The sequence below is a fragment of the Cricetulus griseus genome, chromosome 5 (genome assembly GCF_003668045.3).
Source record: "Cricetulus griseus strain 17A/GY chromosome 5, alternate assembly CriGri-PICRH-1.0, whole genome shotgun sequence".
NCBI classification, from domain to species: Eukaryota; Metazoa; Chordata; class Mammalia; order Rodentia; family Cricetidae; genus Cricetulus; species Cricetulus griseus.
Window position 1 is genome coordinate 66,906,494 of NC_048598.1, and position 25,257 is coordinate 66,931,750.

Genomic DNA, 25,257 nt, shown 5'->3' on the forward strand with positions numbered 1-25,257 from the left:
GGCCATCTTCCTTCAACAGACCAATTAAAGGGACGGTAATGAAAGGCAGAGAAAGGAAGTTTATTCAATGGGGAAAGGAACAAAGAGGCCCAGTAAGCCCCACCCCCATCCCCAGTCTATCTTTGGGGTTCTGGGGTGAATAGAAGGCAAGAAGTTTATGCGTAGCTAAGCAGTCCTATACAGTTCCTCCACACTGAGTGGACCCATCATCATCATCTGGGTTTCTCTCTCCAGCAAGGTGGTCTGACAAGTTGTCAGAACTGTGTGAAATCTCATCCCATAAAACGAGATCCCTTCTGGTGGGGACTAGATTTGGCCTTTTTCCCTCTCCCAGTAGGAGATTCCTGGGGAAATTCAAACTTCTTAGGGTCCATTGTGTCAATGGTCTGACAGCCAAAGGGAGGGGCACAGGAGTCCTTAGAATATCTTCATTTCCATCAGAGCAGCTAAAAAGCAAAGACTTGCCCCAAATGATGTCAATCTGATATCACTCTTAAGTAGAAGAATAGAGATAATAATGTACCTGGGGTGGAAAGACGGTCCTTCTGTGAGAGAGTTTGGAAAGGCAGTCCATCCTGTGATTGCAAAGCTCTTCCCCTTGTTCCCCTGTGCAACCAACACTGGAATTCCCGAGCATGCTGTTTGCCTCTCTCCAGCTGACAAGGCACTGCAACACATTCTCTCTCCCACACTGTGCCTCTTTTCTCTCTGTTACTCAAGCTGCTTCTGGAGCCTCTAGAAGAATCCTTCCCTGCTGCTGTCACTCCTTCCCAAACCCCAACAGTCAAGGTCCCCGAGGGTGTCACCTTGATTGCAGGCTTGCCGGCTGGCTAAGCATCCTGAGAGTCAGCTCTTTAATCTTATCAGCAGGAGAGAGAGATTTCCCAGCATAAGACAGCAAGAGCCTTGTACAGAGTTCCAAGTGTAATCTAGGAGAAATGCTAGCAATATGGAGAGCGATAAGAATGCCAGAATTTACAGAGATCCCGTCTTACTACAGCTGTATCCCCAGACGCTGATCCCCGAGGAAAAGCACATCTCCCATCATTTTCAAATCAGCTGGCTAATCTTTTGAGTACTGATTTTAACTCTTGGCATTTGCTCACCAATGAACACCTATTATATGCAAACATTCTTTCAAAACACAATCTCAGGAACGAAGAGGCAGCCAGCTGGTTAAGAGTATATGCTTCTCTTGAAGAGGACTGAGCTCTGTTCCTGATACCCATGTCAGATGGGTCACAGCTGCCTAAAACTCCAGATCCAGGCGATCTGCCACCCTCTTCTGGTCTCCATCCATGTGCTTTTGCCACCACACAGATGCACAGACACACACTACACACACACACACACACACACACACACACACACACACACACACATATACATATACATATACATATACATATATATATATATATATATATATATATATATATACCATCTCTCCAGCTCTCTTGCCCTTCCTCACCAACACACAAGATCCACTTCAGAGTAGAAGGCTTCCAGTTGAAGTCCCCACAATATGCTGGACTTAAACTAGCTCTACTTCTGGCTCTACATCCCAAGTACTAGGAGTACAGGTGTGTACCACCATACCTGTTTTTTGTGGTGTTGAGTACCAAACTCAAGGCTTCATGCAGCTAGGCAAACATTTCACCAACTGTTCTACCATGTTTTAATAAAGAACATCTTTAAGACATGTATACATAAGCTTTGTTTATTCTAACCCTTATCTAAATCACCAGAAACTTCCTATATGTCTAGCTATGGTTTGCTCATGGCTCTCCAAGTGCAGTTTTGTACCTTTAGCCTTCTGGAAGCTTCCCTCTGCAATGGCTGGGGTTATTCCCTCAGAGAAGACATAATTTGTACATCAGTTTAACCAATTCTATCTCCCAAAACACAATGTCATATTCCTCTTGCACTAAGCAAGATTTCAGTTTCAAATTTTCATCAGTTCCCCTATCAGTATCCATGGATACTGGCTCCAAGACCCTGGCAACTACCAAATTCCACAGATGCTCAAATTCCTTATGTAAAGGGGAAAAGTATTTGAATACAACGTAAACAAGCCTCCTATATACTTTAACTCATCTCTGTATTAATCACAGTATCTATTATTTGCTATGTTGAAAATTATGATGCTGTATTGTTTAGGAAATAGTACCCCCAAAATAGAAATCTATGCATGTTCAGTATTTACACAATTTTTCCCACATATTTTTCATCCACAATTGGCTGACTATAAATGTGGGACTCAGAGATACAGAAGCTGACAGTATTTTTATATATCCTGGACTGGCACCTGTACCAGACTCTAAGCTCACTAAGTGAAAGGACTGTCTCTAACTAGTTCATTCTTCCATCCCAAGCTTCTCGTCTCACACACGGTAATTACTCTCTCTCCTAACATGGGACCCACAGAAGAATTTAATCAGTAGTATAAAAATTCCCCAAGGTCTTGCAGCAAACCAAACAGTGGACTCTGGGCTCCCTGACTGCTCTTGCCTAGAGAAAGCCTGCATGGATCTGACAGAGATGCCAGGTCTCTGCAGAACAGCTTTGTTGGAAGGAAAACGCTGTACTTAAAAGTGTGTAAAGATCAAATGTATTTATTGTGTGAGTGTGTGTGTGTGTGTGTGTGTGTGTGTGTGTGTGTGTGTGTGTACACGAGTACATGCGCATGATGGTGCATGTGTACCATTGTAGAGAGCCCTCCAAGCATCCATGAGTCCCTTGTGTGACACAGCACACAAGTTTAAAAGCTACACAGTGAGAGAAATAGTTACACAAAGGAGCAGGCACAGGGAACACAAGTCTATAACTGTGTTCAGCTCTAAATTTAACTCAGAGGACTTAGATTTTCTACCTGCCCTACCAGTCTTCATTTCCCTAAAACATTGTGGTGCCCAGTAACCATGGATTCACGGATAAACAATGCTTTGAAGAGGGCCTGACCCTACGGAAAAGCAGACTGCATGTGTTAGGATGACCTTACCTTTCTTCCCAGTTACTGATGTCTCTCTCTCTCTCTCTCTCTCTCTCTCTCTCTCTCTCTCTCTCTCTCTGTGTGTGTGTGTGTGTGTGTGTGTGTGTGTGTGTGTGTGTGTGTGTGTTTTCTACCTATGTATGCATGGAGGTCAGCCTCACCATTGTTCTCCAGGCACTGCCTTGTTTTTGGGACAAAAGTGGCCTAGAACTCACGAAGCCAGAGACTACAATGATCAGTCAGTGGTTTCTAGGATTCCCACCTATCGTTTTCTCCTTGGTACTGGGGTTGCTGGTGAGCACTACCATGCCTGGTTTTCTTCTGTGTGGATTCTAGGGATAGATCTCCCTCTAGTCCTAATGCTTGCACAGCCAGCCCTTTACCAACTGAATGATCTCCAAACGCCTGATGTTTCTCTCTTGAGAACTCAGCCAGTGGCTGCAGTTACTTCCCCAAGTGATGTAGCAAATATGTGCTGCCAGCAGTAGCCCCTGATCTCCAGACGTCATCAGTCCTCTTCTCCCCTTGAAGGGGCTGCTCCACCTGGCCTGTGGTAGAGCATCCCAGGCCAGCCACAAGCCCGAGTGTGCAAGGTTACAGGCTGTGTGTGTCCTGGTTACCAGGCGGCTCCCTTGCAGATCCTAGCTCACAGGGGTGATTGACAAGCAGTTTGGCAGGACAGCAGCAGTGATGCAAAAGGTCCTTACAGTGCCCTCTGCTCTGCTGCATGCAGGCAGCCCTTTGCTGTATGTCTGGGATGCTTAGTGTGAGTATCATTGCTTTGTTTTTTCCTTCTTCTTCAGTTAGGTTATGGCTGTGAATTTCTCTCTCTCTCTCTCTCTCTCTCTCTCTCTCTCTCTCTCTCTCTCTCTCTCTCTCTCTCTACAATTCAAAAGCACCTTTAGTTTAAGGATCTTATTACCTCATTTTTTTCTTCAATTGTTCCCATCATCGACCTCCTCACCTGAAGCTGGAGATAAGCCAGTTCTCACATCTGCTGCAGGAGGCAAGGGGCAGGAGCTTATAACCACCTAATCTGACCATCAGGGTTTGAATTTCCACCATCGAGCAGGAGAGGAGAAATGAAGCAATGAACAGACCACGTAGCCCCTAAACAGCCATCCTCCCTCCTCCCAAACTGAGATCCAATAGCAATTCAGTTTTATCTGTCTAGAAAATCATTATTTGAAGACTTGAAAAGGTCAAGAGAGTCTCAGTTTTCACTTCTTAGACTTTCATCTGCAGCACAAAGAGCGCGAGGAGGCTGACAAGCATGGGGCTAATTTGGTTCACTCAAGCGCCCACAGGGAAAATATTCAGATTGTCTCAACGAGGATCAGATGGAATCCATAATTCATGGCACACTCTGTCTTTCTCTGCTGGTAAAACACCCACCTCCAAGATAAAAATAGGTGTGGTGAGCTCTGGATGGAGGGGAATACAAACTGTAAAACAAGAGGGCTGGGGGGATGTCTCAGTCAGAAAACTGCTTGATACACAAGCATGAGGCCCTGGGTTCAGATCCCCAACTGCCTCACAAAGTCAGGCATGACAGCATGTGTCTGTTATCCCAGCACTGGAGAGATGGAGAGAGAAATTCCAGGAGCTTGCTGGCCAGCCACCACAGTGAAAACATTGCACTCCAGCCTCAGTGAGGGACCTTGTCTCACAAAATAAGGCAGGGACCAACTGAGGTTGACAGCTGATGTTGACGCCTGCACACATGTGTGCACACAAATGAACACATACACACCACACGAATGTAAAATGCCCCTCATGCTCTTTTTCATTCATTCAGACTCGGAGCAACTACTGAGCACCTGCTGTATGATTTCTGAGTACCTGCTGTATGCCAGGCACTTCAAGTCTCTGTCTCAAGTCTAAGCCCTCAAGGAACTTAGAAAGTCTAGATATGACAGACTCTGAAGACCACCTATGGAAGGCCTCACCCTCCCTAGGGAGCAGAAAGGGGATGGGGTAGGTAGGGTGTTAGTGGGGGGGGCAAGGGAGGAGGGGAGTGAGAGGGAACTGGGATTGACATGTAAAACAATCTTGTTTCTAATTCAAATAAAAACTGGAGAAAAAAAAAAGAAATGCAAAAAATAAAATAAAAAGAAAGTCTAGAGACACCAGTGGGTAAACCAAGACCTAGAAAACTAACAGTTACAGTGGTATGACTATGGCCCATAGCAAGTATGCCATGAAGCATTCCATGGCTAAAAGCATTCATTAAAAAGGCTAGAGTAGTAATGAGGAAACAGCCTGCCTCCATATTAGGCTTAAAAGCCATCTTATAGTAAAGACAAACTAGGCTCATTCCTGTTTATCATTAAACCTGCTTCTCAAGGACTCCTCCTGTAACAAATGGCTCTGAACTTTCTGTTCCAGGAAATGGCAACCATATCTTTGTTTCAAAAGGTTATTATGACTACCTGTTGTTATGACTACCTTAAGACCACCTTGCAATCATGTCTTTGTGTCAAAAAGTTGTTATAACCATCTTGCAACCTACCTTTGTTTCAAAGGCTGTTGTGGCCACCTTGTTATACTGTTATACTATGTCTTTCTTTCAGGAGCCATTATGACTAACTTGCTATGCTTATGCTCTGCTCCTATAACCCCACCTATTTTGCCTGCCAAATCCCTCATTTGGAAAGCCCTACCCCTGAGCTATAAAAACCTTATCTTCCTTACATGCCATGCTGAGCTCTCAAACCCTACCTTAGGGGGAGGCAGCCTGTGTACATGAATAAAAAAGCTTGCTTTAATTAATTTGGTCATGTTTTTTTTTCATTAAATCTTCAGAATTAAGAATAACTCAGTGGTAGAGCACTTACCTAACATGCCTGAGGCTCTAGGTACAATCCACATTACTACCAGGAATAAAAAGGGTTAATCTTGAAACAGTAAGATGCTATGAAAACCTCCTAAGCAGAGCATGACATCACAAGCCTGTAATCCAGGCACTTAATCATGGTTATCCTCATTTGCATAGTAAGTCTGAGGCTACCTTGGACCAAATGAGACCCTACCTCATAGACGAAAACCTCTTCCTCTTCTGGTGGAGGCAGAAGAGTAGCGCCCTTTGAGAGACCTACAGCAGGGGATGGACAACATCGTAACTACACACACCTGCCACTGTGAGGTTACTCCAAGAAGTGGTCCATAGACTGAAAATACAATGGTTCAGATTTGATGTTTGCCTTGCTGGATTTTTTTTTTTTTTTTTTTGCATCCTATTATGCCCCAAATCCTGTTGCTCAGTGTCCAGCATCTGGAGCTCTGAATAGAATCTTCAGGGAGCCAAAGCCTGGGCTACAGAGACATTGAGTAAAGTGCTGAAAGTGTGTGTAGTCACTCCAGATGGAAAATACATAAAGAAGGAGTAGCAGAGGATTTGCATAAGCACTGTAAGAAAAACTGACAGCAAAGAACAGATGGAGAACTGAGGTAACCATGAAGATAACTAAGAAGATAATGGCAGGCTGTGGTCAGTTTCTATAGCTTCTGATATTTATACATCTTAAAACCACTGGAGGCCAGATGTGGTAATGCATGCCTTTAACCCCAGCACTCAGGAAGTAGAAGCAGAAGGATCTCTGTAAGTTCAAGGCCTGCCTAGTCTACATAGTGAGTTTGAGAATAGCCAGGGATATATATAGAGAGATGCTGTCTTGAGAAGAAAAAAGAAAAGATAAACAGAAAGACAGATTGACTGACTGACCGACCCACCTGGACCCAGGGAGTGAGGGTCATACCTCCTAGGTTCTTCATGTTAATTTGTGCACACGCATGCAGAGGCCAGAGGACAACCTCTGGTGTTGTGGCTTCACAGGTACCAAATAACGCCTCATTTTTTTTGAAAGAGGGCCTGCTTGGAACTCAATAAATAGGCTAGGCTGGCTGGAGAGTGAGCCCCAGGATCCTCCCATCTCTGTTTCCCCAAATCTGTGATTATAGACACACACCATCATGCCCAGCTTTACTGTGGGTAATGTACCTCCTGCTGGCATAGCAAGCACTTTACCAACTGAGCCATCTCCCCAGCCCCAGGAACAGATTCTTTGTATCTGCAAAATAAACAAATGAGGATCTGTCTGACACTGGAGCCCCTCTCCATCTGGTGTGTGCACCCCGTGCACTCCAGGAAGTGGTATTTCTCTGTCCTAGTCAGCCCAAGGCCAGTTACTGCAGAATTAGGAACAAGGCCCATGACCTAAAGCCTGAGTCAAACAACCAGTCCTCTGCTTTTCACCCAGTCCTGCTCAGCCTTTCTGCAAAGCCTGCTATAAAGAATGTGGACCTTGCTTTCCCCTCACCCCTGCTTCAGCACAATCAAAAGCTTCCCCAGGGAACCCTGCAGATATGGCATGGCCTCTCAGGGAAATGGAACTAATAGAAATTCTTCCTTCAATGTCATTGGCCTTCACATAGTGACTCGGGTCACCTTTGCAAATTAATACCCAAGCACAGATCACAGTCCAGACAACATTTAATCTTCAAACAGAAATTTACTACACAACATCCTTCTCCAGTCCAAGATTGCAGATAACCCCTCAGATATGAATAGCACAGACAAAATGACATGGAATCAGCTTTTTGTTTCCTGAGACAGATAATGCATTTTGAATCAATTTCTACACTTTTAAGTAGCAACATGAATAGATCATCTTAAAGGATTATACTATACCATCATAATTAATTACAGCAAGCTCAGAAGAACCACAAGACCAGGAAGTAAGCAAAAGAATAGTTTCTGTTATTTGTTAGACATAACACATAGAGCTTTGTGGAATAACTTCAGCTCTGAGGAAATTTAAACCGATAAATGATATGGGGCTGCTCAGTGGTTAAGAACATGCACCACGTATGCCAAAGATGTGAGTCTGGCTCCTAGGACCCACATCTAGCAGCTCACAACTGTGGGTAACTCCAATTCCAGGAAATCCAATGCCCTCTTCTGGCCTCTGAGGGCATTGCACTAGTGCAGGCAAACCTACATAGAGACACACAATTAAAAATAAAATCTTCTTTAAAATAGATGCCTCAGGAGGCATCTGTTGTAAGAAATGAAGGGCTGAGGAGCATTTGCTGCACAAGTGGCTAAAGCATTTGCTGGTGAGTACCAAAGTTCGGATCCACAGAACCCACATAAATTCCAGGTGAATGTGGTGGCCAACCGCAGTTCCCAGATCTTGAGGGGCAGAGGCAGGGGATCCCCAAAGCAAGCTGCTAGCCAGACTGGCCCTACCAGTGAGCTCTGAGGTCAGTTGAGAAACCCTTCCTTGGTATAGAAAGTGGGAAGCATTCAAGAAAGAACATAGGTTAACTTCTGGCCATCACATACATGCACATCCAACATGGTGAACACACACACACATATACCACATGCACAAATACAATGAGAAAAAACAACAACAAATTTTAAGGAAAGAAAAATGTCACAGTAAATGAACACATGTGAAATAATGTATGGGGTCCTGACACAAACCAGAGGTGCAGCTAAGGCAAGAAGAGGGACCTTCCAAACAAACAAACAAACCAAAGAGGGACCCATCACTAAGCAGAAAAATAAAGTCTAAGAATGATCAGCTAAACAAACAGACAACATCTTGAAGTGGCGTGGTGGACCACCAATTCTCCTGTTCTCCTTCCCTAAGGGGGAGGAAACACTCATATATTTGAGCCACATATATGCCTTGGCATGCAGGCACACTCACTGACACATAACACAAACGATTTTTAAACTACTAAAGCCACACTAACTTAACATAACAATAGCTAATTTCAACAACAGCTGTTATCTCACAGTGCCTGGGGGCAGGATGTGCAAGTGGCTTAGCTGGATGCCCTGGCTCAGTCTCTCAGGACAGTTATCAAGATGCCAGCAGCGCTAAGGTCATCTGGAGGAGCCACTTCCAAAGTGCATCAGTCACCCTTTTTTGGGTGGGGGGGAGGAGTTTTGAGGTAGGGTTTCTCTGTGGCTTTGGAGGCTGTCCTAGAACTAGCTCTTGTAGATGAGGCTGGTCTCAAACTCACAGAGATCCGCCTGCCTCTGCCTCTGCCTCTGCCTCCCGAGTGCTGGGACTAAAGGCGCCCGTCACCACCGCCTGGCGCATTGGTCACTCTTGACAGTGACAGTTCATGTCACACACACACACACACATACAGTACCTGTGGGTCGCTGTGATGTGCCAGCTGGCATGCTCCAAAGTGAACAATGAGAGAGAGAGCTGGGGGCTACCTTTTATTCAAGACCTTGTTCTTATTGCAGAGGCATATGCTATCACCATGACTCCTGGCTTATTCTGGTCTTAATATATAAAAAAAAAAGGCTCAATATAGCCCATACTTCGAGGAAGAGGGAGGATTTTGAGATTAAAACCCATCGTTTGAAGAAAGAAACGTTAACAAATTTGGAGACAGATATTTAAGCGACGATTTCCAAATATAACTTGTCCACGGGCTTCAGATCTCTGCGTCCTGCCGGTCTTCCTGGATTCTACCACACTTGACCTTCAGTAATGAGTGGCAAGAGGAGGATCAAGAGCTGCAGGGGAAAACGCCAACTCCACATCTGCATTCTCCCACTAGTTAAATATAGTACCGTACAGAGCTGGGGGATGGCTCAGTCAGCAAAGTGCTTGCCTTTCACCTGATTTTGACTCTAGAAACCACATGAAAAATCGAGGTATGTTGGCATGTACTTGTGATCCCAGTGCTGGGGAGGCAGAGATAAGTAGATTCCTGGGGCTCATTGGCCAGCCAACCTAGCCTATTTGATGACTTCCAGGCCCATAAGAGACCCTGACTTAAAAAAGAAGAAATGGCAGTATCGATGGTGCCTGAGGAATGACACCTGAGGTTGAGCTCTGGTCTCTAAGTGTATGTGCACACATGTGTAAGCCCACATGCATAAATAAACATGCACATATGTACACACAAAAATATTACACTATAAAAGATAGGTGTTTCTACAGGTCTTCTTGCTTAAAACACATTAACGACAAAACTGTGAGAGAAAAGAATAAAACAGAATATACTGATGATGATTCTACTAAGAAGTCCAGGTAACTTTTAAGTGAGGGCTCCTGAAGTTGCCTAGCAAGGTCAGCATCCTTGTTTGTTACAGAAAAGAATGACAGGGCTTTGGAGCTGTTTGGTGAAAGGGAAAAACAGCCATCAGACAGAAAATGTCAGAAGTTTTGTGGAGTAAAGATATTTAGAATTATTGATAAAGACCAAGGTTCAAAGTACTTCCAAACAGAAATGTACTTGGTATTTGTTTTTAAAATCTCACGTTATTTGCAGTTCCAACTGAACTGTTGATGACATACTTCGGCTCTAAGAAATTGATTCTCACACATTTACCTACAGCTTCTGCTGTTTTATGAGCTGCTGGTGAATGCAGCGTCTGCCTTTTCCTTGTCTTTTACACATTCATCTGTCGGTCTCAGATAAAACTAATCACAGGCTCCATTCTTTCCTTGTGACAGGTGTATAAACAAGCCCTGCACACATGCTGAGGCAATCTATACATTTTCAGGATCTGTACATTTCTTCCATATGTTCCCAGACTCCTTGGTGTGATGCATAAACAGTTCAGATCACACTTCATTAAAACTACAACTTTTTGGTGGGGTGGTCATATATGAGTGACCTAGAAGCATCATTTTTCTCTCTTTCTGGGATGAAACTCTATAACATCCCCCACATTAGTTACTGTTAAAAAATGTAACAAGAAAGGGGTTGAGGAGATGGCCCAGCCCGAAAAGTGTTTGCTGCACAAGCATGAGGACCTGAGTTTTGTCCCACAGAGGCCAAGAAAAAAGCAGGTGCAGTAGTGCGTGGTTGGTGCAGTAGTGCATGCTTGGTCCTGTGGTGCATGTTTGGTGCACCAGTGCATGCTTGGTCCTGTGGTGCATGTTTGGTGCACCAGTGCATACTTAGTGCAGCAGTGCATTCATGTAATCCCAACAGCAGCAAGACAGAAACAGGAAGATCGCTGGGGCTTGAGAGCCAGAAAGTGAAGTCAGTCAGCAAGCTCCAGGTTCCATGGGAGAGCCTGTATCAAAAAGTAAGGTGGGGGCTAAGCAGACACTTCACTTAGTAAAATGCTTGCTTCACATGCATGAAGACCTGAGTTCAGATCCCCAGCACCATGTAAAGTGCCAGGCAAGACAGCACTACAAGCCCCTAGTGTTGGCAGGGGCAAAGCACATGGGGATGGAAAAAGACTCCTATAGCAGCCAGTGTAGCTAATCTATGAGCAAGAAGCCCTGTCTCAAAATAGAGAGTAGTTGAAGGTATCACTTCTGGTAAACACACACACACACACACACACACACACACACACACACACACACACACACACACATGTAACCAGAAAGAAACTTTCTGACCTCCTTGAATAAGCCTGGAGATCGTTGTTTTGTATATTTCTGAGTGGTTTTCAAGAATGCTTATATGCCATTTCAACTTCAGCAAATGCTTAGGAGATATGAGAAGACATACCCTAATTTGTCTTTGTAGTCCATTCAGATCTCTGACTGTCAGGTCTTACTAAGAAAAGCCAATGTATAATTTGGAACATGCAATGCCCATGTCAAAAAATACCCAGAAGCTGGTGAGCACTTCCATGACTCCTGACTCAGAAGCCATCAGTTGCTGACTTCATCCTTCAGTATGACCACCCAGAAAATAGGAAGTCATTCTGTACCTCCATGCTACCTCCTTTCTCACTGTTGCATGGACACAGAAAGGCCAAACATTTGCTTTTCCTTGACATATTTATGGGTTGTTCATGTGTGTGCTTGCTATGTGTCCAGATGCTGGACCCTACACAACACTTTAGAAGATGCCCATGTCCCATTGACTGTCAGTTCCTGGGAATTCATGTCTTACCTTCTCATCCTCATTGAGGCAACTATAAAGAACAAGCCCAAAATGAGGACACCAAGGTCTCACCTCCAGATGAGGAAAGCTGAAGTTTCCCTCATTTTTACAGTCCCCAACAGGTAGCCTGAGGCCGCTGTCTGGCTTAGTTCTCTGTCTCCTCTCCCCATTCTGCCCCTTCTCTTACTTGCCCTCTTCTTTTTATTCATTCATTTGGAATTGAGGGATTTATATGTGTGCATGTTCATGTGTATGTCAGTGCATGTGTGTGCACATGTGGGGAGGAGCCAGAGGATAATCTCAGATTTCTAAGCACTGTCCACCTTCCTTTTTAAAGACAAGGTTGTTATGGAATAGTCCTTTCCTACATTGTGAAGATGTGTCTTTACCAAGGCATCTTCTGATTGGTTTAATGAAAGAGCTAACTGGCCACTAGCAAAGCAGGAAGTATAGGTGGGACAGCAAGACACAAAGGGCCCTGGGAAGAAGAAGGGTGAACTCTCAGAAGTCACAAGGACAGGCAGAGAGAAACAAGATGAATATGCAGTGTTAAAAGAAGGTACTGCCACATGGCAGAGGGTAGATAAGAAATATGAGTTAATTTAATGTGTAAGAGTTAGCTAGTAATAAGCCTGAGCTATTGGCCAAGCATTTATAATTAATGTTACATCTCCCTGTCAGTTATTTGGTTATTTGGGAACTGGAGGGTGGGAAAGAAAAGTTTGCCTAAAAATGGTGTTCCAACATGGGGCTGGAATTTCCACATGAGACAACAAAGCTTAGAAAAGATTCTAAACACACAAAAATGGAGTCAAGAGTGGCTTCTTGGTAACTGGTTTCCCAGGTAGGCTCTGTTTGCTATTGACAAGCAGAGGTGCAGCTCATTTAAGAGACAGCTTCCTGGCTCAGTGCTAGCAGCAAAAGTGGGTGGCTCTTTTAAGAGACCCTTTTACTGAACACTTAAATGGGGTTTATGAGTAGCTGGCAGTGTGGTACTTGGGGCAACGTAGACTCAACAACTTCCCAGAGTTTGGACAGCAAATGGGGCTCCTGCCAGTACCTCTACCATGAGACTAAACTCCCAGGGAACCAAAGTGGGGAGGAGCCGCTGCCAATGTCATGCACTAAGCTGAGACATGCCTACAACTAATATAGTAGTTTAAGATTCATCTCATGTGATAAAAAAAAAAAAAAAACAGTACAGATGCCCAGTAAAGATGGAAAACAAAACTCTAAACGGGTTACAGAGTGTTTTAAAATGTGCAAGGGCAGTCATCAATCTGATTACAGGGGAAGGCCAGTTCAGGCACTGTCTCCACTCATGCTTAGGGTCTTAGCTGGAAGTCATTCTTGTGGATTCCTGGGAATTTCCTTACTTCCAGGTTTCTTGCTAAACCCATAACGAATCCCTCAATCAAGACATCTCTTTCCTAGCTCCCCCTCTCTGTGCTTCCCTATCTCGACCCCATGTTCTCCTCCCTCCTCCCCTTCTACCCTCCTTCTTCCCTTCCACCTTCCCTTCCCGCCCCCACTACTCTCCCAATTTTCTCAGGAGATCTTGTCTATTTCCTTTTCCCAGGGGGATCCATGTATGTCTCTCTTTTGGGGTTCTCCTTGTTACCTAGCTTCTCTTGGGTTGTGAACTATAGGCTGGTTATCCTTTGCTTTACACCTAATATCCACTTATGAATGAGTACATACTGTGTTTGTATTTCTGGGTTTGGGTTACCTCACTCAGCATGGTTTTTTCTAGTTCCATCCATTTGGCTGCAAATTTGGGACCAGGATTTACCCCTAGTGCTTGAACTGGCCTTTTGTACCCCCTTCACTTTAGAGGAATACCTTACTCAGCCTAGATATGGGGGGGTGCGAAGAGCCTTGATCCTGCCTCAAAGTGATGTGCCAGACTTCATTGACTCCCCACCGGAAGCCTTACCCTCTCTGAAGAGTGTGAATGGGGGTATGAGGGGGGGAAGTGGGGTGAGCAGGAAGAGGACAGGGAGTGGGAACTGGGACTGGTATGCAAAATGAGAAAAGATTGTTTTAAAAGAAAAATGTGCAAGGGCTTGGGAGAGAAAAGAAAAAAATGTATAGGCAGTGTGTGTGTGTGTGTGTGTGTGTGTGTGTGTGTGTGTGTGTGTAGTCTTAAAATAATGAAGTCCTTTAAAGGGGAGTAAAGCAAGAGAAAAAGTCATGTAAAGATGGAAAATACACAGATAGCCTAGATCCTGCATGTTGTTGTGTTGTCTTTAGATTTTCTGATTGCTAATGAAGGAGTAAGTGCTGCTAAGACACACTGAATTATGAAAACTGCTGGATTAAAATAATCTATATATTTTTAAAACACTTGACTTCAAAATGGAAGTCGAAAGATATATTGCTTTGGAGGAGAGATTTTGCTATTGTTTCCACAGGAAATGAGAGGCTGTGAATGCATTCCAGGTTGATATGGATCCGGTTTGATCAAGGAAGACTGACTGAAAATCCTGGCTACAATCATAAAGAAATAAACCTAAAAAAAAAAAAAAAACTACATGGGTTGGGCGGGGAACATGGAAGGATGGGAGGGCATGGGAATGGGGGGATGGATATGTAAATATGAGTAATTAAAAATAATAAAAAATGAAAAAAACTACAAGATATGTAATGTATATTTTACCTGTTCAAACATAAAACAAAAAAATCTTTAACTGACTTGTGCACACCACATATTCTATACTTGTAATGTATATTTCCTTTAAACGTTTATGTATTTTCAGAACAAGGAGACCAGATATCAACGAAAACATATGGCCTAGGTGAGCCAGCATCTCAAAATGTCTGTTACAGTTTCCTCAAAGTTCTGCACCCAAAATAACTTCAAGACTGCTGGCTGACTACAATCCACACCACCAGAGAAGCTAAGAAACAAGAAGGACCCTAAGAGAGACATACATGGTCCCTCAGAGAGGGGGAAAGGGACAAGATCTCCTGAGCAAATTGGGAGTGTGGGGGAGGGAAGAGGGAGCTAGGAGAATGAGAAGGGGAGGAGGGGTGAGGAGGACATGAGGGAGCAGTAAGATTTAGTTGGGGGAAGAATAGAGGAGAGCAAGAAAAGAGATATCATAATAGAGGGAGCCATTATAGGTTTAAAGAGAATTCTGGCACTAGGGAAATGTCCAGAGATCTACAGGTTTAACCCCAACTAACAATCTAAGCAATAGTTGAGAGACTACCTTAAATGCCCACCCCTGATAATGTGATTGATGGCTACCTTAGATGCCATCCTAGAGCCTTCATCCAGTAGCTGATGGAAACAGAAGCAGATACCCGCAGCTAAATACTGAGCTGAACTCTGGAATCTAGTTGCAAACAGAGAGGAGTGATGAGCAAAGGGGTCAAGACCAGGCTGGAGAAACCCACAGAAACAGCTGAACAAGGGGTTGCTCCTGGACCCCAGACTAATAGCTGGGAAACCAGCATTGGACTGTTTTAGACCCCTGAATGAGGATGTCTGTTTGGAGCTCTGGGCAATCTATGAGACCTCTGGTATTGGATCAGTATTTATCCCTAGTACACGAATGGACTTTGGGAGCCCACTCCTCATAGAGGGATACTCTTTCAGCCTAGATACATGGGGGAGGGTCTAAGCCCTGCTCCAAATGATATGACAGACTCCAATGATTCCCCCATGGAAGGCCTCACCCTTCCTGGGGAGCAGACAGGGGTTGGGCAAGAGGGTCAGTGGGAGGCAGGGAGGAGGGAAGGAAGAGGGAACTGGGATTGACATGTAAAAGAAGCTTGTTTCTAATTTAAAATTGATCTAATTACAATTAAATAAATACTGCTGACTGAGATGATCCAGCCTTGAAGACTACTCAGCCAAGACTTAACCATTATCCTAAATTTTATCATGGTCTAAAATACCAGCACCCCCAAACAACAGGAAATAGTCTAGAGAATGACACTCATCTTCCCAAAAAATGAGTTGTGGATGTTTATTATTATTTAAGAAGAGTTGGTTACAAGTTGTTATTGTTAATGGTCAGGAAAAAAGCTAAACAAAGCAGATTAGATTCAATGACCTTGTCCTGAAAAGAAAAATGAGGGAAACAGAAACCAGGGATAAAAGAGTAGATTATTGAAACTACATTTAAACTAAAACAGCAACTACTAGTCTTAAATATTTTATATCGGTATGGATTTTGGTTTATTAATACATATTTAATGTCATGTTTACTACACTATATGTATGTTTCTGTCCTTGTTTGGGGTATTGTGCTTATGCAACTCATTTTAAAATGTAATGTATAGTTAACAAATACAGGTTAGTAGTTAGTCGTATATAATAATAAAACTTGTAGTCATATTAGATATGTTTTCAAGGTTAAACAGATATATTTAGATAGATAGATGGTCTTCAAACACTTCAAGGATCTACAGAATATGGAATTTAAAATGTTTTAATTACATAATACTTGTCTTGACAGTGAGACATGTCTGCTCCTGGCAGCACCAATTTACTTCAGAGAATATGATGGGCATTGAAGTACCTCCAAATGGAGTTTGCTTTCTTTATGGCAAAAGGTAGCCATTTGAGAAAAAAAAAAAAACTGCCCTTGCTCAATTGCTGACAGTATACTGTTCAATCTGAGCCAGCAGGACACAAAAGAAAATAACTGTCAAACTTTGCCAAGACAAGGTAGGACAGTCCTTCAAAGTTCCCTGCTTCTCAGAAAAGTCTGCCAGACAAACTAGGCCTGTAGGCCAAAGAAGGATGCCCCAATGTTACAGAAGAACTTTGGATGACTGTCCAGGCAGTCAGATGGCCCTGTCATTAGGTACCATTTCACCCTTCTGAGGCCTTTGATGGAATTGAAGACTAGATAATTACATCTTTTCCTTAGTCATGATAAAAGATAAATTAGGTATAAAACTTGAGACTCACAAATATAAGATAAATAATAGAGTATCTTCTCTAATTTTGCCTGATACAAATGGACTGGATATTGTAACTATAAATGTGTGTGTGTGTGTGTGTGTGTGTGTGTGTGTGTGTGTGTGTGTGTGTATAGTTTTACTATGTTAAAGTTAAAACCTTTTTTAATTATACAAAAAGGAGAAAATGTTATGGGATAATCTTTTTTGTTGTTGTTGTTGTTTTGAGACAGGGTTTCTCTGTGTAGCTTTGGAGCCTATCCTGGCACTAGCTCTGGAGACCAGGCTGGCCTCAAACTCCCAGAGATCCGCCTGCCTCTGCCTCCCAAGTGCTGGGATTAAAGATGTGAGCCACCAACGCCTGGCTTGGAATAATCTTTTTGTACTCTATGAAGATGTATCTTTGTCAAGGTGCCTTCTGATTTGTTTAATAAATGAGCTGACTGGGCGGTAGCTAGGTATGAGATATAGGTGAAACAGCAAGACACAAAGGATGATGGGAAGATGAAGAGAGTCTTGAAAGTCATGTGGAGAGGCAGAGAGAAACAAGATGAACATGCTTTATTCACATAGCAGAGGGTAGAAAAGAAATATGGATTAATTTAAAATGTAAGAGTTAGCTAGTAACAAGCCTGAGATATCAGCCAAGCATTTATAATTAATATTAAGTCTCCGTGTTGGCTATTTGGGAACTAGTGGTTTATTTGGAAAGAAAAGTTCTCCCAAACAGGATCTCTCTTTCACTAGCCTGGAACTCACTAAGTAGGCTAGAAGGCTAGACTAGCAGGCCAATGAACCTCAGGATCCACTCTTCCAGCATTAGGTTAGCAGAGTGCATCTCCATACCCAGTTTGTTTATTTGCTTGCTTTTAATGTGAGTTTTGAGCATCAGACTCAGGTACTCATGATAACAAGGTAGGCACTCTACCCAGTGAACTGTCTCCCCAGCCATGTGTTTTTACTTAATAAAGCACTTGCCGGCAAATTCTTATCTCTGGGTCAGAGTTTGCATCCGTGGAATGTGACCAAACACCACCTAAATCTTGAAAAGCAATCAAGCTAATAAACACTCTTACAAGCACTTCTATCTAGAAGGTGACAGCAAGAGTTTCTGAGGTAAGACAAGACTCTTTGCCCTTGACAGCTTAGAGATGATAGGAAAAATAACCGAGTAGCTACTGACTATCACCATGATCTTCTGAAGCCCTCTATGCCCTGACCCTGCACTACTGCTGTCGCTAATCTCCAAATGGTAGGATCCAGCCATTACTTGGAATTTGTTTCGGCCAGGAAAGATAAGATTGGCCATCCCAGAAAGCAATTCCAATGTGGCTTACATCATTAACACAAAAATAAGTTTCTATTTAACCATTACATACAAAATGACTTTGGACCAACCCAACTCTGACCTTAACTGCTTATAATACTCAAAAATAACTTGTCATATTCTGGGGAATGTGGCATGTGAGATAAAGGCCAGCTGGTCAGAATTTCTGTTGAATGACAAGAATTTTCCTGAGGAAACACAACACAACACACACACACACACACACACACACACACACACACACACACACCACTTCTATTCATCCTACATAGGAAGCCCATAACATACCAAAGTATAGATACCAGCAAAGTCTAACTTGGTGGACCAATAACTATTATCCAGCTCACTTACAGGAATATGGGTGAAGGGCTACTTACAGGAGTAGAAATGACTCAAAGACAGCTGCACTGCCAATGCCCACACCAGTAAAGCTGACAGCTCACAAAATCTAGAAACCTGGAGCACATTGTACACCTAGCATGCAGTATCTTTTCCAAGTGACTCAGTAGATCAAAACATCTTCCAGCCAGGATCAGTTTGTTTCTTCGAAGCAACTGGTCTAGTCTCAAGTCTTTTCAACCTGGCCTACCTGAGAGTCTTCATTGCAGCTTGGCTTGTCTGAGAATGACTCTCAACAGCCTTTAGTATGTAGTCTTGAGAAAGAAAGGGCTGATGGGGGAAGTTCTTCTGTGTATATCTTACTGATTGTTGAATAAAGTACTGTTGGCCAATGAAAAAGCAAGTTAGGCGGGACTAGAAGTTGAGGAGAATTCTGGGAAATGTAGTAAAAAGAAGTGTTGTGATCCAGGCAGGAAGTGACATAGAAGGCAGACTCATATATAAGCAGGGATAAATAGAAAGTCATCCCTTTTCTCTTTCTTTTCCTCCTCTCTCTGTGGAGTCACCATGTAACCACCAGGAAGACAAGACACAAGGCCTGCGTCCTCCATAAGTCTTATGATTATAGTTGATAATTAAGACTGAGCTAGCAGATGAGAAATGCTAGTCATTGGCCAAGCAGTATTTGTACCTAATATAAGTCTCTGTGTGTTACCTGGGACCTTAATGTGGAAGCAGGTGGAACTCGGGCGGCCTGGCGGAAAACACTCACATGGCTGCAGGGCTCGGGTGGCTTTGGAGTAAAGACTTATTGTAACAAAGGGCCTAATGAATCTGGTCAGTTTCAGGGACTTCCTGAAGCTCTTGAGTTGTTTACTTTCTGTCTTAAGGAGCTTCGGTGCTGGACTGAATGTTTCAGTCTTAGAGGAAACCGTTAACACTGGTTTCTGAGCCTGAGGATGGCATTTGACTTTTACATTGGAAGCTGTATAGCCTGTTGGGAAAACCAGTGCAGGGGATTAGAGAGTTCAATTAGTAAAGTCCTTTCCTTCAAAGTATGAGATCTTGAGTTTGATTCTCAAAATTCATATAAAAGCCAGACGTGACTATGGGTTCCTGTAACCCTAGTACTGGGGTAAGGGACTGGAAATAAATGGATCTTTAGAGCTGAGTGGCTGGGCAGCTGAGACACAACTGCAAGTTCTGGCCAAATACAGGAATAGACCTTGGGGACTAACTTTAGGGATGTAATCTAATGGTTTTTAGCAAGGCGGAGGGAATGGGAGAGAAAGGGAAGGCCTGCCACAGTCATGTTTGCCACACCGAGGCCAGCCAGATTCCCTTCACCCAGAATGTTTTACTCTTCCAGGATGTTGTTGCTTGGCATCAAGAGTGCTCCCTCCTTCCTTCCTCTTTTCCTCCTTCCTCCCTTCCTCTCTCCTTCCTTCCTCCTCTTCTTCCTGTCAATTCAGGCTCTCTCTCAAATGTGCTTTTCCTCAAGATCTGTTAGTCACCAAGCAAGATGCACAAACACAGAGCAGACACTCAGCTGAAGGCAGCCACAGTTGCTCTAATAAAACAACTGATTTTCTTCTCAAAGCAAATTGTACTAAACAGTCTCAGAACAGCTGTGGCCTTGGCAATACTGGACAGTCAGAGACTCCCAATAGACCCATGATTCTGGTTTAACCATACAGAAGGGGACAGGGAAAGATTTCATGTTTTAATTTATTTCCGTGATTCATCTACTCTTAGGCACTCAATGCCTCTGAATGCCTTACAATAAATACCCAAATCTTGAAGTCCTGCATTGCTTATCTTTTAACCCAGAAGGACAAACTTAAGGGTTCTCTATGACTGCAAAGTTTGCTCAATCAGGCACAAAAATGAGAATGAGATTGACAGACCAGACCCTCGGCATACTCTTTCTATGGAAAAGAATGCACATATAATTTAAACACAAAGCCAGAAGGCCCTGTTTTTATTTATAATTCACTTGAAAGAGACTGTTTCTATGGCAGCAAGAAATGAGAGTTTTTTCAAAGAAGCTATTGAATTGACAAACATCCACTCACCCCATTAAAAGCCTTTTCTTTGATGATGGGCAAGAACTGATGAATTGGGGCATATTTGTGCCACACTGTTCTACAACTTTGCAGAAGATATGTGGAGAGGGCTTTTGCTTTCTTCTATAACTGGGTTTCTTCTTATGTCCTATGTCTGGATTTGCAGATACTCATACAGAAGGGAAGGACAACAGTTAATTATTTCTATTAGGCAGAAAGAATGGGTGCGTGTAAGGGAGGAGGATTCAGAAATCTAACGTTGAAGCTTTGAAGGGACACGACTTAAGAGGGTTCAGAGAGTTGTTGCCATACCGGTTAAATGAACAATTGCATGATTGATTGTTATTCCTGTGATCAAAAGAAGAAAGATTCAGTCTGTCTTTTCATCACCAGTGAGTGCAGTAAGTAGACTCAGCTAATGCTGAGCATTAAACTAATGTCAGCATTCGACTCAGAGATGTTGAGGGCCACTCTGTTTCAGCAGGCATAGAGCAATAGTCACTGTCCTGGTTAGCTGAAACTGTTGACTTCATCCAGAGTATACTCACCTGAGAAAGGAGTCTCAGTAGAAGGATTGCCCAGATAAGATTAGCCTATGTGTTGAAGGGAGGGGTGCATTTTAATCATTAAAATTGATGCAAATGGGCATAGCCCACCATTGGTGACATCATTCCCTGGGCAAGTGGTTCTGGGCTATAGAAGAAAGATAGCCTAAGCATAAGCCAGAAAACAGTATTTCTCCATGATTTCTGCTTCAAGTTCCTACTGACTTCTCTCATTGGTGAACTGGGGCTTAGAAGTGAAGCCAAATAAACCATTTCTTCCACCAAGTTGCTTTTGGTCATAGTTTGTCACAGCAATGGGATGAGCCTAGAACATATATATAGGACTCATTGGACAGGGATCAGTCAGTAAAATGCTTGCCTTGCAAGTACAAGAACATTAGTTCAAATCCCAGAGCAAAAAAATAAAAATAAAAACAAAATGAACAACTACCAAAAAAGCACACTTTTGATCCAAATGCTGCTGGAGTTCCATGGACCATGCACCTAGCCTAACTGGTGAACTCCAGGCCAGAAAAATGCTGCTACAAAACACAAGGTGGATGCGGTGTGAAGAACAACACCAGTAGCTATTCTCTGGCCTTTACAAGAGCGCGTGCGCGCACACACACACACACACACACACACACACACACACACACACACACACACACTCCCCTACTAGTTAAGGACTTTTCCCTAGGAGTGGTTTTGCTGACACTATCTGCACTTTAGAATTAAATACAAAAAAAAGCAACAACAACAAAACAGCTTTAACAGCAACAGGAGAGGATGTGGACATGAAAGAAAGAAAAGAATGATTCCAGAAAAAAAAAACTGGCATTGGCTATTGGCATCCCTGACCCTCTTTTCCAAGTCAGACCTACATGTCAAACTGACCTATGGGGCATTTCCATTTGTATGCACCTCTAACAATTCAACTTCACTGCCAGACTGGACCGGACCCCATCCTTTATGGAAACTGGCTTTTCTTGGTACACACAACCCAAGAGCTATACTACCATTCATGTGGCCAATAATCCAGCAACTAGAAAGTCACCACACACCCTGCTGTTTCTTCACTCAACACCATTTCCTACATTCTGCCCCTTCCCAAGGTCATGGTCCATGTCCAGCATCCCAGCTTAGGTGAGGCCTGTCACACTGTACAACACTTTCTGTGTACACTAATTCAGACAAGTTTCCCATTGTGTCAGAAGAGGAGGGTGGGAGAAAGAAGGAGCAACATTAACATGTGAAAGAAGACAAAGACAACAAACGAAGACCAGAGTCCCCTAACCAAGAGTTAATATAAAACCAAGCTTGAGAAAAGCTAGGCTCTACACATGTAGAACAGAAGGTCCCTGAGTCCAGTGTGAGGGCCAGGGAGCCAGACCAGAGCCATGACAGGTTTTTAACAGCCCCTGTCTGGGACCAGGGATTAGTTTCAGTTAACTGAAGGTGACTGGAGCTGAGCAAACAGTTCTTATGGAAAAACCACAACTCAGAGGCAACCAATCAACAGGCACCCCCTTAGCCTTCTGCTAGCTCAGCAGATGACCACAGTCTCCCAATAACTAAAGATAGCTTTCCTTCCGCTGCCTCTGGAAAGTCCCTAACCACTAGGGCCACCCACCAATCAGCCCCCAGACTAATCTCTCCTCCCTGGAATTCCCCTAACCCAGTTCTTAAAAGGAGCCATCAGGCTTCTCTGGTCATTGCCATGTGCCACCCCAACATGTTGGAATCTTAATAAAGCACTCTTGCTTATTGTATACATGACTGGTGGTCTTTTATCAGACTTCTCGAAGACCCTGACATCCACCTGAGTCCGCTGCCCAGCACCATTAAGCTTTTACCTTTTCCAGCTCTCCAGCCCACTTCCATTCTCTGGAGTGCCTTTCTCTTCCTTAATCAGCTGTCTGTTTCTGTCACTATTTTGGGGTTCCTGGCCCAATTCCCTGTTATGAAACACAAGAACCTGGAAGTTCTAGTGGGTATCCTCTGGACTTCAATATCTGCCTATAACAAAGTCACAATTAAAATCTTCATCGGTGACCCAAAACTTATGGAATTATTTAAAATCTTGGGCTCAGTCACCAAGAACTCAGTCCCCACCTGTTCTCCAACTTCAAATCCCAAACAATACTTCTGACCTGCCTGCCAGCGTTGCTTTTATTTCACAACTGCCAGCATTGCTGGACTGTGCTACCTCCCTGACTCCTTACCAGGCCAGGCTGCATGTAGGAGGCTGGCTCAGCATCACAAGTTTACAGGGAACTGAGAGAGATTATAAGTAGCATCACTGGCCCTTTGAGGCCACAGAATATATGAGCAGTGGTCAGGTGCTCCTGAGTTCCTCCCCTTCCTGCTGCTCTAGCGCCTGTCATATTTCATAACTGAACTGATCGACAGGCCATCATATTTCCTTTCTAGCAAAACAGCCTATTTACAGACAGAGTAGCTATGTGTGGGAACACATTCCAATCTCATTTTTGCCTCAGAAAAACTTAGCACATTAGGGTTATTATTCCCATTCCTTAGATGAGAAAAGTGCATTAAAATATGGGAAGGAAGCAGTATGTCTCCATGCTTCCTATGAACAGACTAAGTGTGCCCCACCAAGAGAAATCCAACTTTTAACCAAGCATTCTTGCCTGTTCTTTTCAAAAATCCTAAGAGTTATAAATAACTGGCTTCTGGAATTCACACCCCCCACAAGGAACACACATATACAAACCACACATACATGTACAATCGCAGACACAGACATCCCACAAGCACACACACAAACATATCCCACATGTGCGCGTGCACACACACACACACACACACACACACACACCATGCACATAAAATAATATACGCACCCTACATATACATACATACCCCACATCCACACACACCCACACCACATGTATACACATTCATCAAACACACACATACACATGCATGGATATACATATGCACTATACAATCACATACAACCCATAAGCACACCATATGCATGCTGTTCTGGTTTCATTCTGTTGCTGTGATGAATACCAGAACTAAAAGCAATTTGGGGAAGAAGGGGTCTTATTTGACTTATTTGTCCACGTTACAATCCATCACTGAGGAAAGTCAAGGAACCAGCTCAAGACAGAGACCTGGAGGAGGCTTGGTATTCCACACAATACGTGGAATGAAGGAACTCAGCCAAGTCAAAGAAATACAGCTTAGAGCATGCAGGATGCCACTTGATGGCTTGCTCGAAGATGAATGCTTAGCTTGTTTTCTTACAAAGCCCAGGACTACCTGCCTAGGGATGGTATAGCCTAGTGGGATGGGCACTCCCATGTTGGGAGAATTCCCAACGGACATGCTTACAAATGAATCTGATTTGAACAACCCCTCAATTGAGACTCCCTTTTCAGGTAACTCTAGGCTGCATCAGGTTGACAGGTAAAGCCAAATAGGAAACATACACACACATGCACCACATGCAGGCATTCCACATGCAAACACACAGCTCTTCTTCGAGCTTATCTGAGCACAAAAATCTTAGAAGCAATCAAACTGATAGCAATAGATGACTTATTAAACCAGCCATAAAAACAAGTATGAGCCATAAGTTCATATGTGGGGGCAGGGAGTAGAGAAGGAGGAGGAAATGCAAATAGCAGTAGAATACATATTGTATGTTGTGGCTTCAATCTTTTTTTTCCAAGAAGTTATTTTTTTAATTAGTTCAAATTAGAAACAAGTCTGATTCACATGTCAATCCCTGCTCCCTCCCCCACCCTCTGCTCCCCAGGGAGGGTGAGGCCCTCCATGGAGGATCCCCAAAGTCTGTCATATCATCCTGGTCAGGGCCTAGGTCCTCCTCAATGTGCCCAGGCTGAGAGAGCATTCCTCCACATGGGATGGGCTCCCAAAGTTCTTTCTTACTCCAGGTATAAATACTGATCTACTACCAGAGGCCCCATAGAATGCCGAGGCCTCCTCACTGACATCCACGTTCAGGGGTCTGGATCAGTACCATGCTGGCCTCCCAGACATCAGTCTGGGGTCCATGCACTCCCCTTTGTTCAAGTCAACTGTTTCTGTGGGTTCCACCAGCCTGGTCTTGACCTCATTGCTCATCACTCCTCACTCTCTGCAACTGGGTTCCAGAGTTCAGTTCAGTGTTTAGCTGTG

At 43.5% G+C, this 25,257-nt stretch overlaps 2 long non-coding RNA genes across 2 annotated transcripts in view; both read right to left on the reverse strand.

Annotated features, from left to right (window-relative positions):
• The window catches only part of LOC103159433, a 152,861-nt gene that overhangs the window by 47,508 nt on the left and 80,096 nt on the right, over nucleotides 1-25,257 (reverse strand). The window lies entirely within an intron of this gene.
• Nucleotides 40-25,250, reverse strand: LOC118238824. The gene is made up of 2 exons (XR_004770040.1): nucleotides 25,192-25,250; nucleotides 40-941 (listed from the first exon to the last, which is right to left on the reverse strand). It is a non-coding gene; the product is annotated as an uncharacterized LOC118238824 (long non-coding RNA).